This window comes from Salmo salar, chromosome ssa04 (genome assembly GCF_905237065.1).
Source record: "Salmo salar chromosome ssa04, Ssal_v3.1, whole genome shotgun sequence".
NCBI lineage: Eukaryota > Metazoa > Chordata > Actinopteri > Salmoniformes > Salmonidae > Salmo > Salmo salar.
Genome location: NC_059445.1, coordinates 75997983 through 76010457, shown reverse-complemented (window position 1 = coordinate 76010457; position 12475 = coordinate 75997983).

The window sequence follows — 12475 nt, the reverse complement described above, 5'->3', positions numbered from 1 at the left end:
AATTCAATGTTGCAATGTAAAAACTGTTTCATTCAGATACACATGAGGATTCAGTGTCCTTCCATCGACCCCTCTGCAAATCAGCAATGACAGTTCAGTTAAGTTTTACTATTTGTTTTGACTGAATCCAATTGAATGGCTAGCCTTACCAGCTGCCTCTGCCATGTATGGATGGGGAGGTTCCTTGGTTTAATAAACAAAACCATGTACTCATTTATAGCAATTTAAGCTTGGAGTGGTATAATTATCTCAAGAAAATCGTAAGTTGGTTCACCAGATTTACAATAGAACTCCTTGAAAAATGTTGTATTCAACAACCACCTTCAATAAAAAGGAAGAGAGTTGGTTGAAATATTTTGCATTATCCTAGCAACGGTTTTAAACACAATTCCTCCACCTCGCCTGAAGCTTTTCTTCAAATGTCAGATTCACAATGTGCTGCACGCAACATGTGGAAACGCTAACAGTTTTAGGTCATTTTTCATCACCAGCCATATATCTACACTAATGATGAACTACATTTAGAGCGATCACAACAAATAACCACATTGCCATGTTTACAAAACCCAGCAATCAAATACAGAAACTAGATGTAACCGATGTGAAATGGCTAGTTAGTTAGCGGTGGTGCGTGCTAATAGCGTTTCAATCAGGTGATGTCGCTCGCTCTGAGACCTGAAGTAGTTGCTCCCCTTGCTCTGTGGCTTTTGTGGAGCGATGGGTAACGATGCTTCGAGGGTGGCTGTTGTCGATGGGTGCAGAGGGTCCCTGGTTCAAGCCCAGGTTGGGGCAAGGAGAGGGACGGAAGCTAAACTGTTACATAGACACAGGCAAGCCTGGTGTTCTCCAGCCATGCCACCTACAGTACACTCACTAAAGTCTCTGCTTTGTTCCTTAACATTCTATTGTTAATGTAAATGTTTTTATTTATGTACATTTTGTCTGTAATGTCTTTTTCGTTATGTATTGGACCCCAGTAAGACTAGATGTGTCCATTGGCGTTAGCTAATGGGGATCCTAATAAATCTAATCAAAATTGTATTTCGCATCAGTGACTCGCAAAAAGGGATTCTGAATCCTTTCCTCATCATAACCCCAAATAAATACAGTTGTCAGGTACCAGCGTAAAACCATGGTTCATTGTTCCATTGTTTGAGGACAAAATAGATCAACAACAAAAAAAGGTCATTTTTAGATCATGTGTGCTACAGTGAAACAGCTTGGAGATGTGTTGAGCAAAGGGTGTGTTGGGGTTTGATACACAAGGGCAAAGAAGACAGAGGACGGCATTATTATTCATCTCCGACTGTCGTTGTTACTTTATATTCTCACAGTGACCCCTTTAACCCTCAGCCACAGCATGGTACCATGACATCCACTGGTTAGTGAAGAAGTCTACACTGAGCTTTGAGCCTGTGTAGTTGGAGGCTGATTTCAGATAATCATACTTTTACATCCAGTGGGTATAACGTCTATACTTAAGTATTAAATGTCAGGATGAACCACATACTACAGAGCTGAGCCTGTGTATTATTATAACAAATTGAGAGGAGGAAGATTACACTGCCTTAGTTCACGACCCAGGTTGCGGGTTTTATCAATGGTTGTCTGCAGATTAATGAGATTCTTCTTGTTTAATTCAGTGTCATATAAGTGACCCAGCTCTCCAGGTCGCCTCAGACAGATTAACACGATAAACAAAAGGCTTTACAACAGCATGTCATGATTGCTGGAAGTGTTTGACTGGAGATTTTATATATACATTCTAGGCCTTTTCTTTCAGCTAATCTCTGTATCATACAGATTCATTCCAATAATTTCTCACATACATTGCTGAATTATCAGTTATCGTAGGGTTTAATTACTTATCTACATGGGCCCTATATGCTGATATGAAGACAACAAACGTAAAAAAAGACAAAATGTGTAATTTGCATGGTGGAGGGAAACATCCTTTGTTTATAGATCACCGATAGTCTTAATTCTTGATCAGCTTCATTAGAATCAGCCACAGCATAACTCACTTATACTGTGCCAGTTTGCTACAGCAGGAAAATAATCCTGCAGCAACAGGAAATGTGAATTATTATGTGGATTATAATTCATGGACGTTTTTGTAGGGGTTGATACATTTTTCATAAGGGAAAATCAAGTCTGACATTTCAAAGTGGAAATTAAAAACTTCATAAGCCTTTTAAACCTCAAATACACTACAAGTTTTACATTTCCTACATTGCAGGAAAGTTCTCCTGCAACAGGGTCATCAAATTAAGATCCAACATCTGTATTTTGCCAGTTACCCACTCCTTCCCATACCCAGCCTCCATGTTCTGCAGTCGTCAGATTCCTCTCTGTGTGCCGTCATTACCCACAGGATAAACAGGCACCAGTGTGCTGATGTGATTCTGTCTGACTACTCACATGGACCGAGACTCTATAGCCAACATCCATAATAACACTTACCCCAGGTACTGATGCATCAGCATCACACTCCCAGGCAGGCCTCCATGTCATTGGTACTGTCATGGACACCTCTCAGGTCACTGCTAATCCCCTAAAGATGGTACAGAGATTTCGTATTGATTTGGTTTGATGCTGATTTTCCAGCGGTCATTGCTGCTCAGTTTAATTAATTCAATGTTTCAGGCAAAATAACCTCTGACGTAATTCCGATGCAACCTTTGATGCAGCACTGCACTTGTGTATTTTTGTATGATAGTCAATGAAGAAAACTATAACTATATCCTTTTAACGAATGCTTGTAATTACTTTATACAATCAAACTGCTGTTGCTACACAATAACCATTGGAGATGGACCAATATAGGAATTTACTCATGGCGCTGCCTGGGCATTCAGTCAAGGCAAGCACAGGTTATAGGGGATTTTGAGAGAGGCAGGTTGGTTTAGCGGTCACAGCACAAGGCTGGGTTGGGGAACGCTCCCTTAGCATGCAGGCACCTGTGTTGTACTGCCTCCCTGGACTCGCTCCCTGGACTCGCTCCCTGGACTCGCTCCCTGGACTCGCTCCCTGGACTCGCTCCCTGGACTCGCTCCCCGGACTCTCTCCCCGGACTCTCTTCCCGGACTCTCTCCCTGGACTTTGTCCAGAGAGTGCCTCTACACACTCTCCCTAATACTCACCTGCAATATGCACCTCAGCGACAACCACTTTACATGTAAGCCTCCTCTTAGCTGCACCAGCCTTTCATACTCACTTGACTAGATTAACTGAAGTAATTTGTAAGTTGTTGTGTTTTATAGTGTTGTTCCTGTTCAATGTGAATACTTGAACTCCATCATAGCATTGATTGCATCATCAATATTTTTTAAATGATTTTGCATCATGTATTTTTAAGGGCATCCTTTTAAAGAGAATCTTATGCATCATTGATAGGCTGAAATTTTGGAGACGGGGCACTTTGAATACATGATGAAGATGCCATACTTAGGTTACACCACTAGCCTTTCAGGTAGATATTCTTAATACGTTGAAATGAGCTCAATCGGTTCTGAATCATTTACTCTGTTGACATAATAAGGGAACACAACATAGAGGCTGGGTTGCTGGTAGATAATGGGGTTGGATAGTAAGTGGTGTCCTCTTCAGCAACAGGAGGGAGGACTGGGTAGGTTTGCCCTTCCACAATGGCATCATCATTTTACTCCAGATGCCTAGCCAACGGGAGTCATTGTGGATTTACAACTGCCACATATGCTGTCACACCATCACTCCACTACAGACATGTCATTAGTATGCTGATTGGCTATATGAGATGTTTAATAGCATCCCTGTAGCTCAGTTGGCTCAGTTGGTAGAGCATGGTGTTTGCAACGCCAGGGTTGTGGGTTTGATTCCCACGGGTGGCCAGCACAGAAACAAATGTATGAAATGTATGCATTCACTACTGTAAGTCGCTCTGGATAAGAGCGTCTGCTAAAATATAAATGTAGATCAATAGCAAGTTGATAGTATGCATTATGAATGGCTATTGTTTTAATGGATTACTGTTCAGCATTTGTTCAGCAAACGAACCAAATAAAGCATTGTAGACACAAAGAAAATGTGGACCCCATGAGTATAAATCCAGTCAGAGCATTATTTTAAGAACTAGGTTAAGCCCCGCATTACCGTTGGTCAAACATAGGCTACGTGAAGAGAGGAGCAGACATATTTGTCTCCAGTGAGTGCTTCCTTACAATATGGAGATGGGCTTATGTGGCCTTTACAGATACTAGACTATGTATTGTCTGCCAGGCAGAGTTCATCTTAAAACCTCTGAGCGGTCCGGGTAACAAAAACTCGAATCACTGTGCATACCAACTAGATATATAAATTAGAATTCGGTTTCTGAAAAACTATTTCTGTACACACAGATCAAAATCAAGATAAAATCTGGAATAATATTTACACGTCTCCTAATCCCTCAGGGGACATATTCCTCTGCCTGTATAGATCTAGGACACAGACAGCTCCTAGTTGATGGCTTTCATTAAAGGTTTGGCAATGACAACACCAACAAACCTGCCTCCAAGACTGTTAAGCCATATCACAGTACCCAGGAAGTCTATCTATACAGTGTGTCTATGGCTCATGTATTGTCTGGTCTATTTACAATGCCTTTAGAAAGTATTCACACCTCTTGACTTATTCCACATTTTGTTGTCTAACAACCTGAATTCAAAATTGATTAAACAAAAATGTCACCCATCTACAAACAATACATCACAATGACAAATTGAAAACATGTTTTTCAAAATTTGATGCGTCTGAGCTGAATTTGGAGAGTCGGAGTAAAGGGGGGTGAATGTTTATGTAAATTACATATTTGGGTATTTCATTTTCAATATATTTCCTAAAATCTCTAAAAACATGTTTCACTTTGTCTTTATGGGGTATTGTGTTTAGATGGGTGATACAAAAATATATTTTCATCCATTTTAAATTCAGGCTGAATAAGTCAAGGGGTATGAATACTTTCTAAAGGCACCGTAATCTAAACCTATCCAAATGAAATAAATTCACTGCACCTCAAACCCCTCCTCCACCTCTGGTGTGTCCTGATATTACACACATGGGATGGAGGCCAGTGCAGAAACATTTAACACTTTAGTAGCCTATCCCAACAAGGATGGTACTGTAGTCATCAGAACATAATCATGCCATGAGAGGTTGACAACCCAAAAAGTTTGAAACTGGAGTTGAATGGAAAAATACACTCCTGCACTTTGTAAGCACACTAAAGCTACTTTATGTATGTTTCTGCAAGGCTGGCAACTCCTTCCTCCAGGTCTGTGAGCAGTGGGGTGCCTGACTCTCTCTCTCTCTCTCTCTCTCTCTCTCTCTCTCTCTCTCTCTCTCTCTCTCTCTCTCTCTCTCTCTCTCTCTCTCTCTCTCTCTCTCTCTCTCTCTCTCTCTCTCTCTCTCTCTCTCTCTCTCTCTCTCTCTCTCTCTCTCTCTCTCTCTGCTGTGATTATGGAAGACGTCAACAGGCTGATTTAAACCATGCTCTGATACAGTATTTGGTCTGCTTCCGTTAAGCAGGTATAATCTCCCCTCCCTAAAGTAGATCATACTGGGTTATTCCTTTTGGCTTAGATATTGTTTGCAGGGCCTTGATGCTCTCTGTAGGGAGGTTGCCATTCAAATTGACATCAGAACAATCAACTGGTATGCAGTGATACTTTTTAGCTATATCCAAAAGGAGAATATAGATGGCGAAGAGGTGATTAGCCACATTACTGTATTACAAGAAAATAATAAAGTCTTGTAGGCTACATTTTTGGAAAAAAAAGGTGCTATCTAGAACATAAAAACATTTTTCAGCTGTCCCCATAGGAGAACCCTTTGAAGAAAGCTTTTTCGGTTCCAGTTAGAACCCTTTTTGGTTCCATGTAAAACACTTTCCAAAGAGGGATTCACATGGAACCAAAAAGGGTTCTAGGAGAACCAAAAACGGTTCTATGAGGACAGTGGAATAGTTCTTTTGGAACACTTTTTCTAAGAGTGTAGAGTACCGTAAACAAAGAAATGACGGTTCTGATTCCATCTGTGCATAAAGCCTGTCTCTTCATTCCTACACTAACCCTTAATCAAATACATCATTTGATAAGAGCGTCTGCTAAATGACTCAAATGTAAATGTCATGCATAGACACATACAGTATGTCATTCTGTTGACAAAATATTCAGCTGGTTTAAGATGTTGTCAAAGCGCAATCATTAATCAAATGAACACGTCCTCAGGCACTCTTCGACACCCTGTGGATTTATCTGATTACAAGTTTAAATCCTCAACTCCTCATGTACTTTTTTTTACCACAATCTCTCAAGTTATGAAAGTAACATTTTCATAATTTGATTCCAACAGGTTTGCTTGATTAAAATCAAATGCAATTTTCTTGTAAGATGCCAGTATGTATTTTTTATTTAAACTGTCTTCCAAATATATATCCTCCTCCATAAATATAACTAGGTGATCCTCTGGACTAAATGCCCTATCATGTCATGCAACTAGACATGTTTGTTGTGGGTAAATGCATAAATGAGATGAGTTACAAATCAAATAGTAAAAAATAGTTACTACTCACCCATATGTTGATATATTTGACAAATGACTTCCCCTGCCAATAATAAGTAATTATTGCTAAGATCAACATTCCATTAGCAATTAAGCAAATACAAGGTATAACTTAATTTCCATTATTCAAGTACTGAGACTGGGCCAATTAGACCTAATAGAGAAAAGAAAAAGAGGCAAATAGAGACCCTACCCTCAACAGATCCCAATTCATTAGAGTTCTCCCCTGGCAGACTAAAACAAAACAGTGACTTTTTAGATTGGCAGTACAATGCATTTTTTTATTTTAGATGTTAGAAACCAAAATAATTCATTTAGCCCAATTCTACATGCAGCTTCTGTTGACTATTGAAGAACATTTGCCATGCTCTAGGGATGTCTAGGATTCTTTCTCACTCCAAGTCTCCAATCAACTAACTCAATCAAACTAAATCCAAATCATTCTGTTTCATGAGTGACTAGAGGTGAACATGAGTTGCCCATATATGTATGGTTAAGTAGTTATTCTGGACCAACAGCAGAGGGGTGCTCGGGAGCAACATGACTTATTCCAGGTTTCTTGGAGCAGCAAACTCAGAGGTGGTATTGCTCCGCCAAGTTGTGGTGAATTATTTCGTTTTTGCCACTCTTCTCCCATGCCTCCACTAACCTCTTGGCTCCCTCTGACAGTGGGATATGATTGTTATTGAACACTCTTAGCAATTACCCTTTTTTAGGGGGGGTGGGAATATTACAGTTTTTCTTTCTCAAGCAAGTCTGAGGTTTGTGTCGCATTGCATTCTGCCATCAAAAATCCTCAAAATGAAGGACATTTCTATTTGAAATAATGAAACCCTGGTCTTTTGAAATGTTTGTCATAGTGAGGATGAATAGTTCCCAGGCCAGTAACTGGGTTCTTATAGCCAGGGGACATTTAGCCACATCTACCATCAACTGCTTTGGATTTTAATGACAAATGAAACACAATGCCTGGAGAAGCATGCATGAGGGACTATCATAAAGGCCTTTAGCCCTGAAATGTTACCACATTCAGTACAAAGACAAAATGCGCAATCAAAGCCATTAAGATAACAGTGGGGAATTCAAACGGCAGAGCCTGAAATGGTTTGTGTCTCTTTTAATAACAATAAAACTTGTCCTTCGTATCAGTCAGAACTGTGTAGAACGGTCAACAGATAACTACTGTCCCTGGGTTAACCTAATGCAACAGGGCATGAGCACAGCATAGCCGGTATCTAAGGAAGAGTTGTCTATCAAGCTGACCCTTTCAACAGAGTTCATGCTGTATACAAGATAGGTAGGATTTATAACATAGGGAAGACAGTGGTCACTGTACTCACAACTATCTGAACGATAGGGTGTTGTTCATTATTAACATTTATCAACATTGACATGTACGAACAACATAGCTGATCTGTAGACGCACAATTCACAGCACCTTCCATATTTTTAAGTAAGTGTGACGTGTTTCCAGATTTCTATGAAATATTACTTATAATGTGAGTGAAATTGTTTTCCTTCCAATTTGTTTTTATTAAGTATGTTAAAAATCTGCTTTTCTGTGATGGAACGATGTGGACATGATGTCATTAAAAATATTAATGTGAATAGACCACTGATTAGCCAGCTCAGCCAATATAGGTTACAACATGATTCCATATGTGTTATTTCATAGTTTTGATGTCTTCACTATTATTCTACAAAGTAGAAAATAGTAAAAATAATAGTAAAATAAAGAAAAACCCGGGAATGAGAAGGTGTGTCCAAACATTTGACTGGGACTGTAAATTTAACCAGAGTGGCAACTAGCCCCAGTCTCCCCTACAGTATGTTACATTTAGGACGCATTCATGTTATTGTGGTAATAACACAGTGCCTTGCAAAAGTATTCATCCCCCTTGGCGTTTTTCCTATTTTGTTGCGTTACAACCTGTAATTTAAAATTGATTTTTATTTGGATTTCATTTAAAGGACATACACAAAATAGACCAAATTGGGGAAGTGATATTGAAAATATTACTTGTTTAAAAAAAATCTAAAAAATAAAAAACGGAAAGGTGGTGTGTGCATATGTATTCACCCCCGTTGCTATGAAGCCCCTAAATAAGTTCTGGTGCAACCAATTACCTTCAGAAGTCACATAATTAGTTAGATTGCACACAGGTGGACTTTATTTAAGTGTCACATGATCTGTCACATGATCTCAGTATATATACACCTGTTCTGAAAGGCCCTAGAGTCTGCAACACCACTAAGCAAGGGGCACCACCAAGCAAGTGGCACCATGAAGACCAAGGAGCTCTCCAAACAGGTCAGGGACAAAGTTGTGGAGAAGTACAGATCAGGGTTGGGTTATAAAAAAAGATCCGAAACTTTGAACATCCCACGGAGCACCATTAAATCCATTATAAAAAATGGAAAGAATATGGCACCACAACAAACCTGCCAAGAGAGGGCCGCCCACCAAAACTAACGGACCAGTTCAAGAAGGGCATTAATCAGAGAGGAAACAAAGAGACCAAAGATAACCCTGAAGGAGCTGCAAAGCTCCACATCGGAGATTGGAGTATCTGTCCATTGGACCACTTTAAGCCATACACTTCACAGAGCCGGGCTTTACGGAAGAGTGGCCAGAAAAAAAGCCATTGCTATAAAGAAAAAAATAAGCAAACACGTTTGGTGTTCGCCAAACGTGGGAGACTCCCCAAACATATGGAAGAAGGTACTCTAGTCAGAGGAGACAAAAATTTAGCTTTTTGGCCATCAAGGAAAATGCTATGTCTTGCGCAAATCCAACACCTCTCATCACCCCGCGAACCCCATCCCCACAGTGAAGCATGATGGTGGCAGCATCATGCTGTGGGGATAATTTTCATTGGCAGGGACTGGGAAACGGGTCAGAATTGAAGGAACGATGGATGGCGGTAAATACAGGGAAATTCTTGAGGGAAACATGTTTCAGTCTTCCAGAGATTTGAGACTGGGACAGAGGTTCACCTTCCTGCAGGACAATGACCCTAAGCATACTGCTAAAGCAACACTTGAGTGGTTTAAGGGGATACATTTAAATGTCTTGGAATGGCCTAGTCAAAGCCAAGACCTCAATCCAATTGAGAATCTGTGGTATGACTTAAAGATTGCTGTACACCAGCGGAACCCATCCAACTTGAAGGAGCTGGAGAAGTTTTGCTAGATGTGCCAAATTTGTAGAGACATACCCCAAGAGACTTGCAGCTGTAATTGCTGCAAAAGGTGGCTATAAAAAGTATTGACTTTGGAAGGGGGTGAATAGTTATGCACGCTCAAGTTTTCTGTTTTTTGGTTTGTTTCACAAGAAGAAATATTTTGCATCTTCAAAGTGATAGGCATGTTGTGTAAATCGAATGATACAAACCCCCAAAAAACTATTTTAATTCCAGGTTGTAAGGCAACAAAATAATAAAAATGCCAAAGGGGTGAATACTTTCGCAAGCCACTTTAGAATGCCAATCTTGCTTTGTTCAGTAGTTCTCAATGCTGCAGAATTTTGATGAAAATCAAATGTATTGCCCAAGAGCTGTATCGAAAAGCACAGCCTTTTCTGCATTTTCATCAGGCAGTTATATAACTGTTGTTCAACCCAAGGCCATAGATTTCTCTCACTGTGAATACAGACGGCAATAGTTACCCAGCCAACAATTGTTCATTCATCCAGGTTTTTTGAGCGTGTTCAACATTTTCTCCTTGACTAAGGATATGAAGGTAAGTGTACTTGGCATCACCAGGGGAAACAGACAATAAATAACCTTTATGACTGTTTATACTTTTGCATACAGAGCTGCAAACTTATGGTTTGCTGTTATGGCAAAAAAACGCTTGACAAAGCAGTTACTGAAAAGTGTCAACTCAAAATATGAAATGGATGTATATGGATCAGAATCTGATGGTCAGAACCTGCACAATTTAATATTACAGAATGTTGCTCAGACTCGTTTTCTAATAAGACTCGTGAATTTTTCATCAGTGCAATATAGACATCCTTGAGGACAATGAATGTATTGCAAGGATGGATTTATATTAGCATATTTCACAACATATTGGAGTGATTTGGGTTTTGAGCTGAGGTTATCAGTTGTTGAGATTTTTTTTATACTTTCTCATCACCATGACAACGAACACTAACATCAGAATATCACAGATAACAATTTTTACAAAACAGACAGGGTGAACAATTATGGAAAGGGTTAGTGCTAAATCCAGTGGAAAGTATGGCCCTGTGTCATCTTAGGTCAATATACAGTAAGTGTTTCTCTCTCTGCCTGCTGTGTTTAATCAGGGCTCCTTATCCCTGGGGGTGCAGCAGCAGGAGGTAGGAAAAGGTTAAGCCTTGTACTCTTGTGTTCTGCTCTTGAGAACAAGGCCATGCATCACAAACTGGTTTGTCCTTTAATTCTGTAATACATCTCAAACCTGACTTTGGAGAAGATATGTACTTGACTTTGTTGAAGGTACAGTGCCTTCGGAAAGTATACAGACCCCTTGACTTTTTCCACATTTTTTTACGTTACAGCCTTATTCTAAAATTGATTAAATCGTTTTTTTCCCCTCATCAATCTACACAATACCCCATAATGACGAAGCGAAAACAGGTTTTTAGCTCGGCACACCTGTATTTGGGAATATTCTTCTCTGCAGATCCTCTAAAGCTCTGTCAAGTTAGATGGGGAGCATTGCTGCACAGCTATTTTCAGGTCTCTCCAGAGATGTTAAATCGGGTTCATGTCCGCACTCTGGCTGGGCCATTCAAGGACATTCAGAGACTTGTCCCGAAGCCACTCCTGTGTTGTCTTTGCTGTGTGTTTAGTGTTGTTGTCCTGTTCGAAGGTGAACCTTTGCCCAAGTCTGAGGTCCTGAGCGCTCTGGATCAGGTTTTCATTAAGGATCTCTCTGTACCTTGCTCCATTCATCTTTGCCCCGATCCTGACTAGTCTCCCAGTCCCTGCCACTAAAAAACATTCCCACAGCATGATGCTGACACCACCATGCTTCACTGCAGGGATGGTGCCAGGTTTCCTCCAGACGTGACGCTTGGCATTCAGGCCAAAGAGTTCAATCTTGGTTACATCAGACCAGACAATCTTGTTTCTCATGGTCTGAGAGTCTTTAGGTGCCTTTTGGCTTCTGTCTGGCCACTCTACCATAAAGGCCTGATTGGTGGAGTGCTGCAGAGATGATTGACCTTCTGGAAGGTTCTCCCATCTCCGCAGAAGAACTCTAGAGCTCTGTCATTGTGACCATTGGGTTCTTGGTCACCTCCCTGACCAAGGCCGTTCTCCCCCGATTGCTCAGTTGGTGGATCAAAACTTGTTCCATTTAAGAATGATGGAGGCCACTGTGTTCTTGGGGACCTTCAATGCTGCAGACATTTGTTGGTACCCTTCTCCAGATCTGTGCCTCGACACAATCCTGTCTCAGAGCTCAAGGGACAATTCCTTTGAACTCATGGCCTGAATTTTGCTCTGACATGCACTGTCAACTGTGGGACCTTATAAAGACAGGTATGTGCCTTCCCAAATAATGTCCAGTCAATTGAATTTACCACAGGTGGACTCCAATCAAGTTGTAGAAACATCTCAAGGATGATCAATGGAACCAGGATGCACCTGAGCTCAATTTCAAGTCTCATAGCAAAGGGTCTGAATTTGCAAACATTTCTACAAAACATTTTTATTATTTTTTTCATTATGGGGTATTGTGTCTAGTTTGTTGAGAAAACATACAGTTGAAGTCGGAAGTTTACATACACTCAATTAGTATTTGGTAGCATTGCCTTTAAATTGTTTCATTTGGGTCAAACATTTCGGGTAGCCTTCCACCAGCTTCCCCCAATAAGTTGGGTAAATTTCAGCCCATTCCT